Source organism: Ictidomys tridecemlineatus, unplaced genomic scaffold, assembly GCF_052094955.1.
Source record: "Ictidomys tridecemlineatus isolate mIctTri1 unplaced genomic scaffold, mIctTri1.hap1 Scaffold_42, whole genome shotgun sequence".
In the NCBI taxonomy this organism is placed as follows: Eukaryota; Metazoa; Chordata; class Mammalia; order Rodentia; family Sciuridae; genus Ictidomys; species Ictidomys tridecemlineatus.
In genome coordinates this window covers 1,367,177-1,388,481 of record NW_027522720.1, presented here as the reverse complement: position 1 = coordinate 1,388,481, position 21,305 = coordinate 1,367,177, and the positions used below count along the sequence as shown (strand labels likewise).

General features: G+C 33.5%; 1 protein-coding gene and 1 pseudogene across 2 annotated transcripts in view; one reads left to right on the top strand and one right to left on the bottom strand.

The window, feature by feature from the left end:
• LOC144373540 (axin interactor, dorsalization-associated protein-like) overlaps positions 1-13,642 on the top strand; it is a 103,427-nt gene extending 89,785 nt beyond the window's left edge. The window contains exons 15-16 of the mRNA XM_078036583.1: positions 2,241-2,413; positions 3,007-13,642. The gene's annotated coding sequence lies outside the window, so the exon portion shown is untranslated. The remainder of the gene's footprint in view (positions 1-2,240; positions 2,414-3,006) is intronic.
• Positions 1-21,305, bottom strand: part of LOC144373523 (transport and Golgi organization protein 1 homolog) — a 237,695-nt pseudogene that overhangs the window by 48,014 nt on the left and 168,376 nt on the right. The window lies entirely within an intron of this gene.

Sequence of the window (21,305 nt, the reverse complement as noted above, 5' to 3'; positions counted from 1 at the left end):
TTAGGGATTAGGGTCAGGGGTTGGGTTTAGGGTTAGTGTTAGGGTTCGGGGTTAGGGTTGGGGTTAGGGGGTTAGGGGTTTGGGTTAGGGTGGTTTTGGTGGTTAGGGTTAGGTTTAGGGTTTACGGTTAGGGTTAGGGTTAGGGTTGGTTAGGGTTAAGTTTAGGGTGAGGGGTGTGATTAGGTTTTAGGGTTTTGGGGTTGGGTTAGGGGTTATGGGTTAGGGTTTGGGTTTAGGGTTAGGGTTTGGGGTTAGAGGTTAGGGGTTCAGGTTACGGTTAGGGTTGTTAGGGTTAGGGTTTAAGGTTTAGGGTTAGGGTTGTTAGGGTTAGGGGTAGGGGTAGGGTTGGGGTGGTTAGGGTTAGGGTGTTAGTGTTAGAGGGTTAGGGGTTAGGGTTAGGGGTTATGGGTTAGGGGCTGGGGCTAGGGTTAAGGTTAGGGGTTAGGGGTTAGGGTTGAGGTTGGGGCTAGGGGTTAGGGGCTGTGGCTAGGGCTAAGGCTTAGGGTTGGTTGGGGATGGGGTTGGGGTTAGGGTTTAGGGTGAGGGTGAGGGTTTGGAGTTAGGGTTAGGTTTAGCTTTAGGGTTTAGATTGAGGGTGTAGGGGTTAGGGGTGAGGGTGAGGGTTTTAGGGTTAGGGTTTTTGGGTTAGAGTTTTAGGGTTAGGGTTTTTGGGTTAGAGTTAGGGTTTTTGGGTTAGGGTTTTAGGGTTAGGGTTAGGGTTTTGGGGTTAGGATTTTAGGGTTAGGGTTAGGGTTTTAGGGTTAGGGTTATTGTTAGGTTTAGGTTTAGGGGTTAGGGTCAGGGGTCAGAGGTCGGGGTTAGGGTTTAGGGTTTAGGGGTTAGAGTTTAGGGGTTAGGGTTTAGAATTTAGGGTTAGGGTTAGGGTTGGGGTTAGGTTTTAGGGTTTAGGGTTAGGGGTTAGGGTTATGATTTAGGGTTAGGGTTAGGGTTGGGTGTTAGGGTTAGAGGGTTAGGGAATACTCTCATGGACAAAGCAGACAGCAGGCAGTCTTTAAAAAATTTTTAAATTGAGTTATAATTAGTAAATTGGAATATACGGACAGAATGTGTCAAAAATGCATTTTTGGAGATCTGTCAAAAAAGCAAAGTATAATTTACTGTATCAGTTTGAATTTAATCTTGATTTTTCAGATGATGTCTAAATGTTTATTTTCATAATAAGCTTCAGTTTCTCATTTTTTGTTGTCTATGTGAGGGGAAATGCTGAAATATTTAGTTAAGAAAAACACTTTCAATGGAAAAATTGTAGACAACCAGTTTGGATGGCATGCATATTTTAAAACCAATATTGACATGATTCTTGGACATAAAATGATTCAAGCATAGAAACCAGAACTGTTATTACCCAGACAAGGGATTTAAGTGCATACTTCCTGTGATACTTCCTAAGAAGTATGACAACTATTTGTTTTCAGCTCTGACCCAGGAGTTCAGGAGTGCCTGTTTCTTCAAAAAAAAAATCTCCCCAGCCCCTCAAGCAAGAGAATGTTGACCATGAAGGCAGCAAGCAAAGAGCTCAGAAACACAAATTCAGGACCCGAAAGCCCTCAGTTACATTACTCCCAGAGTGCTAAATACCTGGAGGCCTTTAGGTTACAGGAAGAAAGTTCAGGAGGGCTGCATCCTTTCAACAAGACTGTCAGCAGCATATTTATAACCTGGATTTCTAGTTACTGTAGACCAATAAATAGACTGATGATTTTTTGCAATTAATTATAAAGACCCTGATATAGAGAACAGAGCAGCCCCATATTAGACAGCACCAGACAAGAATGGTTTAAGACACACTGAACATAACCCTAGACCAGAGTCAGTTAAACAAAGACACAAATCCTAGCCCAACCAGAAAAGATACAAAAATATTAGTACAAAGATGTGATTGTATATCATACAGACGTCTCCTGAAGTGGAGGTATTGTAGTGCACTAGTCTGAGCAGAGTTGGCTCAGATCCCAGCTTTGGCATTTTCTAACTATTGAACCTGAGAACAGGAAACTAGCTATTGTGTGTCTCACAGTGGGACTTACTTTATTTGAAAGCCTCTACTCTGGTACCCACCAGGTTGCAAATGGACAGCAAGTAAGACCTATTTTTCTTATGTTCCTCATTCTCTTGTTGCCCTAGTTACTCCTTTGAGATGAACGAGTAAGATACTGTATATGGTTCTCATTCTGCTGTGTCACGTTCAAATAACCTTTATGTTTTCTTCCTAACCGCAGAGTTTAAAAATCTCCTCTGGTCAAAGTCAAGAAGCAGTTTGTGGAAGGATCTTCCCTTTGTATTTTCCATGAGAATGTGTGTGGTAGAAAATTCCTGAGCACATGCAGAGCACCAACTGCAAAGGAGTCTGAGAGATGTAGTTTTCCGCATTCAGACTATGAACCAATCCCAGGTATTGTCCACCAAAGTCTGTAAAGATAGGTCAAGTTGGAATGGTCACCAACTGCTGGAAAAAGATTAAGAAATTATTAGAAGTGCTAAGGAAATTAGAATCATGCTTTCAATGTCTTAAGAATTTGATTTTCCCTCAAAGATCACATAGATTGTATACTACTACCATTATAAAAAATTATGTGTTTATTTTACATTGTATTACACTAACTGCCTGTTATGGTTTAGATATCAAATTCTCCCAAATTCCCATGTGATAAAGTGCCTTTTGAGGGGTAATGGAATCTTTAAGAGGTGAGGGGCCTAGTAGGAGGTCATTGGGGGTGTTCCCTTAAAAGATATACTAGGACCCCAATCACCTTCCTGCTCTCCAGCTCATCAGGAGCTAAGTAGTTTTGCTCCACCATGCACTCCCACCATGGTGAGCTGACTTGCCATTGGCCCAGAGTCTTGGGGCCGACTGATCATAGACTGGATCCTCTATGAGCCAAAAAATAAGCCTTTTTTTCTTTATAAGTTGATAGTCTCCAATACTTTTTTATAGTGACAGAAAGCTGACTAAAATACAGTCCTTTTACTTTTTTTATATTATAGGTCTTAAGAATGTGATTCAAGAAGAAAATTGAAAAACAACTACATGAATGCTTTATCTAGCTGTATAAGAGATTCTTTTTCACTTCATGGGTGAAAATGCTAAATCTGAAGACCAATGAGTCTTTAAGTCAAATAACTATTTTATTAGTTTTCATACAAGGAATGATGGACAACCTGTGGTCAATTATGATCAATTTAGCTTAAGCCATTTGGAAATAACCACAATTTCCTATTCAAAGTTATCTGTTCCAGAAATTATGGAATGACATTATCCACAATATGACATGAATTAGATGTCATAAACTTGAGATTTCATAACCTATGAGGAAACATTTGAGAGTAAGGCAGTTGGATTTATAAGCAGTTAAAACACAAAATAAAAATTTAAAGGCTGGTCTACAAGTTTTAGCTGGTCATTCACGTTTCCCTAATGTTTCTTTCTACTTGCCAAACAAACATCATAGCTCCTTTCTCATATCAAATGTCCTCTGCCATTTACTTAGCACTAGGACCACACAATAAACGAGCACTGCATTCTCACTTTCCAATCTCATCCTACTGTTATCACTAACAGAAATCCTTATTAAGATTGATATGTTGCTTCTGGGACCCATGACAAGCAATCATTTACATTTACTTAAATAGGGAAAAAGAAAAAAAAACTCTACTTATAAAACTAAGGAGTGGAACACAATACCCTCACCCCTCAGAATTGTGATTATTCTAAACCCTAGGTCTTTCACATATTTTTTCTTCCCATTTATGTACACCACTTTGTCAGGTGTTTTAGTCATCATTTTTACTGCTTTGACAGAAAGACCTGACAAAACAAATTTTAAAGGAGAAAGAATTTATTTAGCCTTCAATGTTTGAGAGGACTTCATCCATAAATGGCTCTGTTCATTGTTCTGGGCCTAAAGTTGAAGCAGAAGGGCATGGTAGAGGAAAGAAGCTCAGGACTTAGCACCAGACCTCAAAGAGACTTGTTTGAACCTACAAGTGTCTAGTGACCTACCAGTTATTTGTGCACAGTCAGACTGCAGCACCCCAAGGGCATGAACCGGTGATCTATTTCCTTCAGCCACTCTCCATCTGATTATGGTGATAGCCAGATTAATCCATATCAGTTGTCAGGTTAAAGCTTTCATAATCTATGGGCTGGAGTTGTTATTCAGCAGTAGAGTTCTCCCTACCATGTGTGAGACACTGGGTTTGATCCTCAGCACCACCTAAAAATAAATTTATTATTTTTTTAAAAAAAAGCTCTCATAATCCAATCATTTCACCTCCACATTTCTTTGCATTGTCTTACATAATAGCTTTGGGGGGATACCTCATATCTCAAACATAACCTCATGCTTCTCTATTTGTAAAGTATCTGTGAAAACTAGAAACATAAGTGCATAGTAAAGAAACGTCCCCTCATCCTTAAATGTCAACAAACACAGACACACACACACGCACATACACAAATGAATATTTGTGCTTCTTTTTTAAAAATTTTATTTTTTAGTTGTGGGTTGATACAGTACCTTTTATTTTTTTATTTTTATGTAGTGCTGAGGATCAAACCTAGGAGGATCAAACCCAGTGCCTCAAGCATGCCAGGCAAGCGCTCCACCTCTGAGCCACAACCCCAGCCCCTTGTGCTTCTTAATCTCAGTTTATTCAAACAACACTCATTTTAAAGATATATCTGGCTCCTAATTTGAATGTATTCCTGAATTTATTTCATTTAAAAAAATGTGTTTACAAGGGATTCTCTCTTGGTAGTTGCAGAAATGGAAACTGGACATAGTTTCATTGGGTGTATAAAAATAATTCAAATGTCATGCAGTGATTCTGTTTTTAATTGGACAACTGGGAGCCTGGGATGAGGAACTTTAAGTAAAGATTGCTCAGCATCAGTTGTTACATAAAGCTGCCAGAGAAGCAAAGGAACATTGTAAATGAGTCCTACTACCTCAGGTCTTAGAGAAAATTTTTAAAATGTCTGATCAGGGAAAATTAAAGAAAATTAAAAAGAATGTATGGACAAATTACAAAAGAATACATGTAATTAAGTCAAGTCATAAGGAGTTTAATGCACATTGGTATGTTGCCTTATAGAGCTATTTTCCTTTGTTTAAATATCTGCTTTCTAGTGTGTAAGAGAAAAAAAAAGTAACACTTTTTGGAGCTTGCAATGTTTGCATAAGATTGCTCATAGGTTTCTTGCACCAAACCTTATAATAGCAAAGTATATTTAGTTTTATAAATTACTTATAAAGCAAAGTATAATAGCAAAGTATATATAATAGCAAAGTATACACAAAGTATAGTTTTATAAATTACTTATAATAGCAAAGTATACAATATCAAAGTATTGAATATTTCTAGTATTATGGTGGTTTACATCAAGAAATCAATGATTCTCCAAATTCTGAAATTTATTAAGATTTAAAATATGATTTTGGAGAATATTACTTCCTTAGAAGTTTCTCTGATAGTTGGGAAAATAGAAATTTTACAGGACATGAAAGCTATAAGTGTCCTTGGAAGTCATCCAAACCAATACACTTGTTTTATAGCAGAAAAACAAAAACAAAAGCAAGTTACAAAGAAATTCAGTTGATTGACTCAGGATTGGGCAATTAAGTAGCATAATTACATGTTTCAAACTTATGTGTCTAGATCAGAGTTTTACAAATAAACTTCACCTTAAAACAGTTTAAAATGTTTAATGTATTCTTAGCATATTCATCAAAAGTAATATGCATCAAGATTTTTTAAATTAGGAAAAATAATTATTATATTTTCTCAAAATATGATACATGTTTGAAATAAGAATTTAATACATCCAATAATGTATATATAACATCATACTGATATAATGCATTTTAATATGGTTAACATTTTGAAGTGATACATAGTTGCTACCAATTATTCATTGCCATTTTCATCTCTATTCATAACCCTCCCCAAACCACTTTCCCCACTCAGAATAAATTCCAAAGTCTTTGCAATGTCCACCATTCTCACTGCTCTGAACATCTTTAGCTTCATCTTCTAACTTTCTCTTCTCCTCCCCAAGCCCACTGGACTCCTCAACCATCCTACAGTTCCAAGGTCATTAACACTACTGGCCCTTATGTTTGTTCTTTTCTTGACTCGGCCACTAGGTAGTCCATGGCTCACTCACACGGCATTACATCTGCTCTAACAACTACTTATTCGAGAGACCTTCCAGTAATACACTGTGTAAAATTTTATCCACTCATGTCATTGCACTCCAACCTCCTAAACTGCTTTATCCTGCTCTCTACACTTATCATAATCTAACCTATTAAGTGTATGTTCATTTCTTTTAGATGGAAGTCCCTCAACATCAGTTCCACAAGGGCAACTACCTTGTCTGTTTCATTTCCTGCCAGACACACAGTGTTGCTGAGAATATATATTGATTCAATATATTAGGATTTCACCTAAACTCAAACACTTCATGGAATTCGTTTTGAGAACTGCATCTTCAAGCCATTTTCTAAAATAAATAAAACAATTTCAATTTTATCTTGTTTAGTCATATTTCCACTAAACAAAACTACTCATCCTGACTAGTGATACTTAATCCATATGCAAAATATTTGAACCAAAAAAGGTTGATATATATAAAAATAAATTTTAATTAAATTTTGATAAGAAATATTTGAACCTTAGCTAAATGGCTTAAACATATCCATGTTTATTTGTTTGAAAATGTCATCTAAATATACCCCACAATGAGGAATTATATTGTTTACCATATACATTAGCAATATTTTAGAAATATAAATACTTTATGTAAACTTAATGTCACTAATAATCCTTACCATAGGCAGATTCTGCTTCTTGTAGATATGCTCTGAAATCTTTCTTGGACATCTATGCTTTTAATAGAATAAAGCTTCTGAGCATTTAAGTATTTTGAATATTCTTGCTTCTCATCATAAATTACTATCTCAAAAGAGTTTAATTGGAATAGATTTTAACTACCAAATGTCACAGAATGGAATGATAATTTAGGAGCATATTTGTACCTTTAAATACATTTCCACTCATTACGTCCTCTATCCGATATTGCATTAAGCCACAGAAAAGGTGACTCAGACATGCCATTAAGATTGCCAAGGCTTAAAAAGCAGTACAATGGATAAAAAATGTATTACTCAAATGTGTCAAAATGGAACCCAATTATGCTTGATCTTAATAAGTCCATTACAAGCTATATTAATTAATAAAGCTTGTCAATCATTAAAAGACATTGCTTAGAGATATTTAATGTGTTGGGTTATTTTAAGATATGAACAATTGAAATAAGCTGTCAGCATATGTTCAAATGACAGTCAATCAACTACTGTTTATTGAGTAAAGTGCTGAGTGAAGGACCATTATAAATATGAAGATGAATAAAGATAATTCTTGCTATAAAGGAACCAGAATTCAAGTTGACTATTAGTCTTGAATTTTTTTTATTTGTAATTAGGTAGCTAATCTAATTTTTAAATTTATTTTTGATTTTTCCTCTCTCATTTTTATATTGCATATGTATATTTCCTTCATTTACCAATTAAAAATAAATTATAAAACATGCTTTTCCTTTCTTTTCTACATCTACATAGTATTTTGTATTTATATATGGCAGCAGAATGAATTACAATTCTTATTACACATATAGAGCACAATTTTTCATATCTCTGGTTGTATAATATTTTAAGTGTTTATTCACCCAAGCTCATAAACTGGATAGAGGAGGTGTAAGTTCAAGTTGCAGTCTAACCCATGTGACTGACAGAACAAATGTACAAAATAAAGGCTCAGACCACATCGGCATGTGATGTTCTCATTAATGTGCACCTTTCCTTGCTGAAATAAATATGAGAAGCAATAAGTTAGTGTTCCCAACTCTCAAGTAATGATTCTTATCATTTTCCGGGAATCTATTAAGGCATGAAGATCTTACACACATTATATAATTTTCAAAGTAATTCTGAGGCAGTCATTTAAAATAATTTAAAGCTGATTAAATTGATGGAGAGAGATATTAATAATTTTTGCCTAAATTACACAATTAGAAATTTTTATAAAGATCTATAAAACTCCAAAGAATATAGGCAGAGCTGCTCCCCAGATATTTCATGTACAAACTCATTCACTCTCACAAAAATTTAGTGAGATATGAATATGATTTCTAAGCTCACTCAATCTTTGAAGGTCTAGCTCAGTTTACTCAAATTCTTTACAGTGGCAGTTCTGTGTTCACTGATATCAAATGACCTGTGAGTTTCCACAACTTCTCTCTTTTCATCTTCTGATTGACACTTATATTTTGGGCCAGATAGAACAGAGGTATAATATAAGAAATTCTAGTTCTTCAGACACACTATAAGCATTATTTAATGTGGTAGTGATGTGATATCTCCAGAAAAGTGTAGGTCAAATTCAATCATATTCAATAAATAATCATTGTGAACTTTATTAGTAAACTTCAACTCCCTGATAATTTTACTTTCTCATGGATAGTTCCCTGAAGTATATCCCCTGAGTAATTTTATAAACCTATACCTTGAAAATTGTTCTATGCAATAAAAAATTTTAACTATGAAGTAAACACATTAAATTACTCATATTTTCCATTATATCAAAAATTAAATTACTCATGTTTTCCATTATATCAAAACAATCCAGCTGTTGTAAGTGTACTAAAATGTATAATTATATATTCTAATATATATGTTGAACACATATACATTCACTCACATATTTTCAAAAGTTACCTCAACTTTTTTTAAAAAAAAAAAAACCATGGTAGTTGTCAATTGACTTTTATTTTATTTATTTATATGGCATGCTGAGAATCAAACCCATTTCCTCATGCGTGCTAGGCAAGCACTCTGCCACTGAGTCACAACCCCAGCTCCTATATGAGCATTTTTAAGATAATGCAATTTAAAATAGAGTTGTAAGTTTCATAGTTTAATAAAATAACAAAAGGCATGCTTTATACGGGTCTTTGTGACATATGTGTCATTAGGTAGAAAACAAGAATGATGAAGGAAGTCTTGAGACTCAGAATGTGGGTCCAGAGCCTAATGGTTCTTTGAGAAGCGTTCATTCCTTTCTCTAGGAATCCTCCATTCTCTGATACCCTAAGCCAGCAGATACACAGTATAAAAAATGGCTTAACATGAAATTCTAAGATACAAGAGCTAGTCATCCTAGGGGCTTAGTATGGGCCAGCAGCACTCTAGTCTTTGAGACATTGCCTGTCAGGTCCTACTATGGTTTCACTATTAGATGTCTCAAAAAGCTCACATGTGAGACAATGCAGGAAAGTTTAGCAGTGAACTGACTGGGTTATGAAAGCCTTAACCTAATCAGTGAGTAATCTCCCCTGATAGGGAGTAACTGAGTTGTGACTGTAGGCAAGTTGGGTGTGGCAGGAGGAGGTGGGTACTTGGAGGTGTGCTTGTGGGGTATACATTCTGTCCATAGCAAGTGGAATCTCTGTGTGTGCTTCTCAGTAGCCATGTCTTGACCTGAATTCTTCTATCATATCCTTCTGCTGTGATGTCGTGCATCCCTTGGAGTCCTGAGGAATGGAGTTCACCATCCATGGTAAGAGACATCTGAAACTGTGAGCCCCCAAAATAAACTTTTCTCCTTTAATTGTTCTTGTCAGGTCTTTTGGTCTCAAGAATGAAAAAAAAACCAACTAAAACAGTTCCTTCTGACAGCATTGGAAAAGCAGCCCATCCTTCATCAAGGAACAAAGAAGGAAATATAAAAGGAATTTATTTCCAGGTGTAGTTCTTGGTTCTCCTGTTAGAAAGTTGAGGGCACCTTGTGGACTGAGTGAAATGGTGGCTGCTGTAGTCAGCTCAGGCTGCCATAACAGCATACCACAGACTGTGGGACTTAAACAACAGAAATTCATTTTCTCACTGAGAATTCCAAGATCACTTTGCCAGCCAACTCAGCTTTTCATGGTGGTTTTCTTCCTGACTTTGGATAACCATTTTTTGCCTCTATCATCACATAGTAGAAGCAGGCAGGAGGGAGAGAGGAGAGAGAGGAGATAGAGAGACAGACAAAGAGAGGGAATTTTGGAGGCTCTTATTATAAATACACTGATCCCACTGGATCAGAACTCACCTTTTGACCTCACTAAAACTTAATTAAAGGTTAAATAAATCCACTCAACCCACAGAAATATGGTAAAAGATGATAAATAGTTGTTTTAATCCACTGAAATTAGAGAAAATTTTTTACAGTAATAGATAACTAGATACCCCTATTCCAATTTGTCATGTATATATAATAATATCAGACCTGGCCACCACATGGGTGACTGTGTCCATGAAGGAACAATTCAAAATTCCCACTCTTCTTTGCGCATCCATTTTACCATCTGTGAAACATCATAATAGGACTAAGTCAGATTTTTTTTTAAAGAGAGAGAGAGAAAAGGAATTTTTTAATATTTATTTGTTTAGTTTTTGGTAAACACAACATCTTTATTTTTGTGTGGTGCTGAGGATGGAACCCAGCGCATGCCAGGCAAGCATGGTACAGCTTGAGCCACATCACCCAACGAGGATTTTTTTTAAATTATATTGATTAAAAACAAATGACACTCTGGGGGATAGCTCATGTCATTGCAGTTAGATGGTGGCTGGGGTTGCAGTCATCTGAAGACTAGACTGTCCTGGTCATCCAAGATGGCAGCCTCTTGTGGCTGGCAGTAGTGGTTGTTGGTCAATCAGTATGCCTGCATGTGGTCTCTCCTCTTGGCTTGTAAATCTCATAGCACGTTGTTTGGTTTCTCAGATGGAACAAGTCAAGACTAAGTGATCCAAATGGAAGGATACAGAAGCTGCTAGGCCAGTTGATGGCTGAACCCAGAATGGACACAACTTCTTTTCTGCTATATTCTAGAGGTCTGTGTAGTTGTAGATCACCAGGATTCAAGGAGATTAAAAAGACTTCATTTCTTGGGAAAGCAGCAGAAAGTAGGTGACAAAATCACATTGTGGAAGTGCATGTGGGGTGAGAGATATTGCAGATGTCTTTGAAAAGGGGTAAGACCTTCTGATATGCCATCTTTTATTATCTTCCTCTAAAAGAATTTGCAAACATTTGTGGTAACCTGCTGTGGGAAGTGAATGAAACTGTAGCCTTTCCTCTCCAACTCTGACAGTCCTGGGGACAGGAGGAAGAAGCATCTTAGTTTACAGAATCATAGAAAGGGTGAACAATGCTTCACTCTCTGGCAAAGCAGGAGTATTAAATATTTTTAAAAATATTGGTTACTGGAGCAAGCATGTACATACTAATAATGGAATTTTTTAAAACTTGTATTTTGGAAATGTTCATAATAAAACATCCTGTACTTGAAATTAAAAAAAAAGTAAAGCCCCTCCAAACATTGTCAAATAGCAGATTTGTCAAATAGTCAAATTTAGAACTTCATTACATGAATGTGGGAAAACACAAACATTCAACCCACAGAAGGAACTAAATTAATGGATGGGGGGAAGTTGTGTGAAGATGGAGGTTTGGGATTTCCTACTAGTTGGAACTGTGGGAGCAACAAAAGTCATAGAAATCAGAGTTATAACACTGTATTAGCATGGCAGGAAAATAGTATTACCTATACTATCTACATATTTACAAAAATTAAACAGACTTCAAAGTTATTAATTATAAGTTGATGAAATTAAACAGGTATTTATACAAATAAGTCTATTTAACTGTAGATAAAATACATAATGGGTTTTATAGTAATCCAATGTTTTCATTTGCATTAGGCTTTTGTTGTTGTTGTTAATCTGGAAATAGATTCTAAGAGTAGTACATTAACAAAATATTTTAACATTCACCCTTATAAAATGATAATAAAGGACCAGAATTACTAAGGAAGTAAAGACCTGCTTATTGTAAAAACAGACTAATTTTCCATGTTTATCTTTTCAGTATAACATCATCCATCATTGTTAGAAATCTTATGACCATGTGCCCACCAGTTAATTCATTGACATGCAGACCTTTGACATTTTTATTTTTCTTCACATAATCTTTCCATTCCAAATTGTCATAAACAGTTTTATTGGTGATCCTATCCTTTGAAGAGCATCTTTTCTCCCCCATAATATAATGAAAGTAAAGACAGATTACTGCCCAGAAAAGGTGGAAATACCCTGAAAGCCAAGAATGAATAAAATGATCTCAAAGAAGGAAAAGTGAAAAAAATACAAATGCTTTTTATAAAAATGTTTAGCTTTCTATAAAGTACCTGAATTCTATATAAATAAAAGAATTAATTATACATAAGTACAACCAAAACATTCAAATTAAATTTTTTTCAGGATCTATATATCCTAATATCTTCTACGTGGTCATTAAAGATGAATATCAAATTTTTTTAAAGTTAAAGGAGAAAGGTAGAAAACATAATGTCATTTAATATTCAACTAACATTGTCACCTATGTCAATCCTGTTTTGGTAATAATCATCAACTATATAACAAGAGAATTTCTATTCCAATGTTACATAATATTCTATTTTTTTATAAATTTTACGGAATCAATGAAATAATAATAACAGAAGTATCATTATAATAATAGAAATATCATTTATTATAGATAAATAATATTTATTTCATATTACTACTAAAAAATTTCAAACTTTTTATTTAACTTTGCTTGTGCTAATTTTACTAAGTGTAACAATTATAAGATTTTCCTTTTATGTGCTTCAACTTACTTAAGACACCATATGCCGTGTGTATCTTACTCTGGAACCATGTTTATAGATTTTGTGCTCCGGCCCTAAATAACACTTAATGAAACTAAAATATGTGCTTTGCATTTGGCTAGATGTATACAAGGGTTATACTTCCATTGTACATGATTTTGAAAGAATATATAAAAAAAACATTTTCTAAGTATAAATACTTTGTGATTTTTCTAGGTATAAATATTTTGTAATATTTATGAGCTGAACACAATGAAGATGGGATGATTCATTGAGCTTTGGTATTTTGAGGCTAAGAAAAAGCAAAGATAAAATAAATAAATAAAAGAACTCAAACCAAAGATTTATACTCTTACACTTATCCACTGAAATAAAGACACATCATAATTCAAATATGTCAGTTGACAAGAAATAAGCTTACACTTACAAAAACTGACAATATATTTATCTTAGAGAAGTGTAAATTAATTAAAAGTTTTAAATATGCTCATAATTATCCTTGACAGCTTCTTAAATGACTTCCAGTTATCCCTGCATAGGGTATTAGTACTCTTTGGTAATCTCTTGAGTATGGAGTGGACCTAATGATTTGCTTCTCAGGAATTAAATACTGCAAAAGTGATGTAGTCCCAGCAACTTGGGAGGCTAAGGCAGGAGATGATGAGTTTAAAGCCATCCTCAGCAATTTATCAAGGTTCCAAGCAACTTATTGAAACCCTGTCTCAAAATAAAAAATAAAAAGGGCTGGGGATGCGGCTCAGTGGTTAAGTGCTCCTGCATACCAAACAAAGAATCAAACAAACAAAATTTTTAAAAATGGTGTGGTACTACCTGTAATAATAGATAATCATTTTTAAAAAAGTGTCCTAATGTCTTGGAGCTTCTTTTGCTCATTCTGATGAAGCCAGCTGCTGTGTTTTGGCCTGTCCTGTGAGGAGTCCACATGGCTAGCAGCATCAATAGCCACCAAGGAACGAATTACCTTACTCAGCCTGTGAGACATGAACCTGATCAACAGTCACTGAGAGAGTTGGAAGGGGAGCCAACCCATATTCAAGCCTGAGATGATGCTTCAGCTCAACTCTTGCATTGCAGCCTGTAAAAGAAGGATCCACCTAAGTCACATCCATATTTTGGATCCACAAAATCTATGAAATAATATGTGTGTAATATTTTTAGCAATTAAATTTTGAATAATGGCATACAGCCATTGATAGCTAATATAAATAATATTTTACGTTAGAGTCAAAATAATGTTCTATTTCACAAAATGGTTATAATCTGCCATTTTTCAATATTTCTATTCTCTAGTCCTTTGTTACAAAATCTGAGAATTTGGGAAGAATGTAAATATAAGATTCTTTATTATTATTTCTTTGTTTAAATTGTATCTCACTTACTTCATTGGATTACTAAATTAATGCCTAGATTTGATATTAAATTAGTAAATAAGAATTGTAAATATTACATCATACATGCATAGACAAGTACCTAGCTCAGTGCTGTTCACTATTAAAAATGTTAGAAAAGAGGAGGAAACAGATGTTTGTAGGGGATGGAATGCAGGGAAAGCAAGCCTGGAGTCTCAGCTTAGCTACTGTTTATTGGCCCATTTGGGATTTTCAGATGGACCAGAGGGAAGTGCTTGGGGGCTAAAATTTTCATACACTCCAATAGAAAATGTTCAATCTCTCAGCATCTTTCACAGATTTTTATTTTGTTTATACCAATTTATAAATTTTGTTCAAGATCAATTCTTAAACTTTCTGTAGGAAAATGTTTAGTATGTCAGAATAAAAATAAAAGTGTGAAATACACATTCACAGCCATACATTTTCAAATTTAATAAGCACATGATTTTGACAGGGCTATAATTTGAAAATCTGAAAACAAAGGTGTGGAATGATGAAGGAGCACATACTCTGAGTTTTGTATATTAAAATTCAAAAATTTAGGAGCAATAGAGAATACTGATATGAAGCATCATTTTGCCAAATTATCATAATAGATTAAAGATATTGGCAAATCTTTTGCTACTCCTTTCATTGAGAGTGCAGGAAAAATTCAATTCCCCTTTAAACAAGCTGGATTAATTAATTAGCTTGGCAAGTGGAATAGGGTGAATTGGTCTAGGATTTTCAAAGAAGAAAGGGCTCTTAGCTTTCACCAAAACCTCTTATAATGCCAACAACTATATGAAGCCAGCAGCTACTTAAGAAACTCTGAAACCCTGAGATCATATAGTGAAGAAGCTGCAGGTAGGTCAACAGTGTGAGCTGAGTCTAGCCTTACAGCTATACACATTGTGTGGGTGAAGTCATATTGGATGCTGCAGACAACTCTTAGCTAATTGAGTGTTATAGAGTAATGACATTAGAAGCCGAACAATTACCCAGCTGAACTCTCCCCCTAATTCTTGATGGGTCATAATAAAATGGTGGTTGTTTTAAGCTATTTAACTTTGGAATAGTTTGTTACATAATAATCAATAACTGGAAATATCAACATACTTGCCTAATTTATTAACATAGTAATTAATTTATTAATTAAATAACACCCCCCAAAAGAGAAAAAACATTTTGCAATATTATCTAGAAGTGACAATTAAGGCTTCTCAAATACATGAGATTAAAAATGTCATTGGAGATCTAGAAGAAAATCACAATAGATAAATAAATAAGACAACGGTAGTCTGTTCAATATGCTAATTGTGTGACTTTAGAGAAATTCTATATTCTGCTTGAATTCTATATTCTGCTATGTAATTAAATATGAAAATGAATAGAAAAACGTGTGAATACAAAATACATATGTGCTTGTGTTATGATTATTATATTTGGATATAGAAGTTATGAGTTAAAGAATACATTCATTTTGTTGTTCCATGTAGACTGCTACATTGAATGAAAAAAATTTCATGCCTGCTTCTAATAGACAGGATAGACATAAATAACCACATCAAGAATGTTCCTGAAAAGATTCATAGCTCTTTATATAGCATGTATGTTAGTACAGAAATAATAACCCCCTGACCCAAGACGAGAAACATGAACATATCTTTCTTCAGGTTGATACTGAAAACTAACAAAGGTATTAGTTTGGTGTACAAATTCCTACAGCATTTTCTTTTTAAAAAACCTCAGTTCACAGAACTATCTTGTATACTGAGTAGGACCCTATGATAGATATATTCAACTTGATAAAACTCTATTGATGATTTTCCATAGTGATGCATAAACATGGTTTTCAAATAAAGGAAAGAAAAACCTAGGCATATAGAAGATTTAATGAGAAGGATCCATCTGGTAGCTGCTTCAATCACAGTTTTTCTTAGTGGCAACCACATTTACTTGTTCATTTCTCAAATCTTTTTGTGTTTCCCTCATGTCCCCAATATCAGGCTTATACTACTACTTCATGATTTATGTTTCTTGGATAATGAAGACATTTAGACATTTTCTGTTGACAGTTTTTCAGTAATGATTAGTGATGAGAGATAGATTGTGTTTCTCATACTGTTCCATTCCCTTGCCTTTCTCCTTAATTATTCTTAGTTTCTTAATTCTACTATTCAAATTCAAATGGTACACTTAATTTTTTTATCCTTAAACAAATAATATTAAATTTTAATACAAAATACTTACAAAATCCTGATTAACTCAATTGCAACAATTCAACATAATATTTAATAATTTTCTGAAAATGTATCAGTTTTAAAATTAAAGTTTTTAGGTATTTTTAAAATTATTCACATGTGATGACATCAGTTTTCCAGAATGTACTGATCAGATATGTGTATTTTAATCCAGATCATTTCCTTTAACACCCAGTAAAAATTTTTTTCAGTGAGGTGTTTGAAATATATGTATTTTAGAAGAATCATATTGGAAAAAAAAATAAAAGAGATTTTACACTGAAGAAAATTCCTCGGTGTGGCTTGTTAAGAAAATATGTCTCCTCAGTCTCAGAGGCTGGCACATCATAGTGTGATACTTTCTCTCTACTTGTATGAATCAGCATGATGCCTCAGCACAGGAAATCTATAATGTCATAATGTTCCTTAAATACCACCAAAAAGGTAATTTTCAAGTTAAGAAAGAAACAGGCACTTTTTGTTAGGAAAAAAAATAATTAAAATATGTTTAAATGTTTTTATTTTTATAGTAATTAACAATAGACAAAATGCTTAAGGTCATCTCTACAGAATTAAGTATTAATTACAGAATTTGCACAATGAAAGTGTTTTTGTTTTTTTCCTTATTCCAATTACCTTGTTTGCTTCCCAGATGTTGTGGTTTAGATATGCAGTGTCCTCCAAAATACTCATGTATGAAACAACACAAGAACATTCAGAGGCTAAAGTATTAGATTATAAGAGATGTGGCTTAATCAGTGAATTAATCCACCAATATGGATTAAGTGGGTCGTAACTCTAGAAGGAAAAGTGTGGCTGGAGGAGGTAGGTCACTGGAGCCTGCCTTTGTGAATTATATTTTGTCCCTAGTGAGTAGACTTCTCTCTCTGCTTCCTGATTGCCATATCCCCTTCTTACCCTTCTGCCATGATTTTCTACCTTACCTTCAACCCAGAGTTATGAACTCAGAAAACCATGGATTGAGACCTCTGAAACCCTGAGTCAAAATAAACCTTTCCTTCTCTACATTGCAACCAATAGCTGATTAAAACACCAAATAAAGTTTCTTCAACAATCTGTAGAGATATACCCTTCTTTTCTTTCACATGAAAGGTGAACATTTAATTTTGAATAATTAAAGATAAGGCTTTGTCCATATTACATTCAGTGGTTAATATTTTTCCTTCTTTTCAGTAGATAGAGGCAAATGTGTTTCTATTTGTTGCTCACAAAATGAAGATGAGTTTCCTTTGCCAGATTTTCTTTCTGAGCTTTTAAATGCATGACTAAAGATAGTATCTTCTTGGAAAAGTTATATGTGTTTGATTTCTCATCTACCTGTGGTGAAACTCTTAAACATTTCTCTTGTTTTAGTTTTCAAATAATATATTTCCTTAAATATTTCTGTTATATCACCATTTCACACATGTTTTATAAACAAAATAATTTCCAGTTTTTAATTTAATTCATGAAACTTTAGTATCTAGCAATAAAACACATTATATGTCCTGAAAATATTCTCATTAAAAACACCAAAGTAAGATAAATGATATGGAATAGTCACAGTTTAAATGTGTAAGTAGATCACTAATAATTAAAATAACTCTATTTGGGGAGATTCACAAATCTTCCAAACGATGTCACATGACAAAGAGAAAAACTCATCCCTTGACACATAGAATTAAAACTATAAAACACAAAAGATGCCAGGGAGATTTTAAACAGTGACAGAAAGAAATAAAAGATGACCAGGACTAACACCAGAGTTTTGAAAAGTCATTTTCAAGAAAGAATAAATAATACCTTTCAACCTATGAGAAAAACAATAATTGAAAACCTATAATTTTGTACATGGTCAAAGTATTATTATAGAAAAAAGCAGCATATAAACATTCGCAGAGAGGTAACATTCAAATCTGAGAAAAATCTCAAGCATGTCTTTCAAAAGGAAAACAAATACTAAAGGATAAAAATGAGTTATAAGGAAGAAAGATCTTCAAGGCAATAATACATTAATTTCAATGCAAAAAATAAGAGAAATGTGTGATTCTGGGCAAAAATAAATGTAAAAATATAGGAAAAGCATCCTCCCATATGCACACTGACATAAAGTTTCACTAGCTATACCGGCATCCCCTACCCAATCTGTAGACATGAAATTTGTCATTCATATTAAGGATATAGAAGAGATTTCAAGTGATATGAAAATACAATGACTTTCCCTATATGGATGAATGTAAAATTTGTATGACTTGGAAAATTTCTTCTAATAGTAACTGAAGAAAAAAAATCTCATATAACAAGGAGAAAATGTTTCATCAGAACTTTCAAATCTATCCCCCAAAAATACACACCAAAAAAAAAACTATTAGGAAAAAAATGGTGATTTAATTTTAATTGTCAAAACATTCAAGAAATTGATAAGTACAAACTAAATAAGCCTTTTAAGAAAAGTAAGGGAAAGCTGTTACCAAATTAATTCTGTTAATACTATGTAATAGAAAATGTTTCTTGAAATAGCCAATTAGCTGATTGTTGTTGATCAGCAGTTGGATTAGAAGTTTATACTAGAATGTAAATCAACACACTGCTTACTTCCCTGAGAGAGGTTGGCTTCGAATGTCATTTCAACTAAATTGGCATGCTTAGTTATGTAGTTGATTTACAAAGGAAGGAAGGAAGGAAGAGAGAGGGGGAGGGAGGGAGGGAGGGGAGGAAGGAAGAAAGAATGATGAAAGTGGAGAAGGAAGCAGAGAGGGAGAGAAATGAAAGTAATCCAATAATATGAACAAAATACAGCTACAGAAAATTGAAGGAAGAGGAAACGTGATTTGTGTGTAAAAATATTTAATCTCAACAGTAATATGAGGATTGCAAGTTAAAACTACTATAAGAAACCATTTCACACTAAGAGATTGGGAACGTTTAAGTCTGACAATAACATGTTTTGACAAGGATATGGAGCAAAAATATTTCTGTGTCCTGTTATTGGGAATTTAAATGAATACAACCAATTTGAAGAGTAACTTTATGATATCTAGATAAACTTAATATGTATGTGTGTGTATATATATATATATTTTTTTCAAAACCCAACAGTTTTTCTCTAAAGAGTCAGCTGTACAAGGCCATATGCTCATAGAATCACTTATAATAAAGAAAATTTAGCAGCAACCTTTAAATTTTTATATTTAAAGGTAATTTATATTTACCTTTATATTTTCATAAAGTAAAAAGGTTCATACATAAATGTGTGTATATTTATATGTATATACACACATATATGTAGAATTTATTCAATATGTGTGAGATGGATGATCATTAGTAAGATAGTCAAGGTGTATTATTCTCAAAATGACATTGAAGAAAAATTAGCAATTTGGAAAACAATATAGACAATAAAACATTTGAATGGATTTTAATAAAATAGATATAAAGTATATTTTAGAAATAAAGCATAATGTAAGTTCTTACCAAACTGTAAGAATACTGAATTAAGCAAAATGATTACTATTTAGAGAATATTTCAATGGAATTGAAATATTTTATTTCTTAAGTGATTGAACCACACTTATTCTTTTAAATATTTTAAGACTACAATTTTTGAACAAAATTGCCATCAAATTATGCAATATTACACATATTGAGCTCAATTCAGTGGAAGTGAGAAAAGTTGGTAATATTCTAATGAAGAAAATGTTGATATTAAGTGGACTATGTATATGGGAAGGATCTTCTGAAAATTTCATCTGCCTAGTAACAGGAGTCTAATTATTGTGCTGAATCAGAATTTCAGTAGTAGAAGCTGACCTTTATGAGAGGAAAAAAATCTGCTTATGACTAAAGCTATTGAGATCTTCAGGAAGACAAATAAAACAAGATTGAGAATAGTGGAATTTGAACCTTCAAACTTGATCTCAGCTAAGCTCAGCTTTATTAATTTCAGCACTTACAAAACCTACACTACTAAAACTCAATATTTTATATGTATGCTGTATCTCTTTAAGTCTTTTAAAATGTTTTTACAAAAATTTCAATGAGAAAATTACTAGTATCTACATGTATCTGCATGTTTGTGTGTACATACATATGTATTATATAAGCACATATGTGTTTACTTTCTAAGAATGTCTAAGAGTACACAAAATTGTGAAATTAACTAAAATACATGAAAACAGAAAAGTTAACCCACAAAATTGTGAAATTAACTAAAATGCATGAAAACAGAAAAGTTAACTAAGTTAGAGATAGAAAAATAGAATACCTCTGTAAGTAACCTGAATCAGATCCTGTAACATTTGATTCAAATGTATGATATGTCAAGATCATTGTATTGTCACGAGCAACTAATTAAAAAAAGAAAAATAAATAAATAAATAAATAAAAAGAGTAGAAAAGAGGAAATGAATATCAGTTCTGCCTATTTAAGCAAAGTTTCTAAAATCATCTGGTGCACTCTATACATTGCTAAGAAATCCATATGTAGTAGCATTTATAAATCTTTTACACAGTGTTTAATAAAATCAGTAGTTTTTAACCACATTATCACTGAGAGAATTGAGCCCAATGTAGGGCAAATATATGATCTTAGTTCTGGATAGAAACTATGTGTCACATTGTTAGTTGGAATTACCTACTGGTATTCCCAGGACAAAAGGTCTTGTCAGGGCATTGTTTCATCAGAATCTTCATCATCATTAGTACTACCACCACGATTAACACAAAAAAAGTTATGTACAATTTAGAAAGCATTTAAACATGCTTAATAACTCTTATGTATGAGTGTGTGTGTGTCCAGGTGGATGGATAGGAAATATCTTTTTAAATTATTTTTGATCTGAGATGGATTGTATTGTTCTTGCAGCAGGATTGACTGACAGGTCTTTTAAGCAA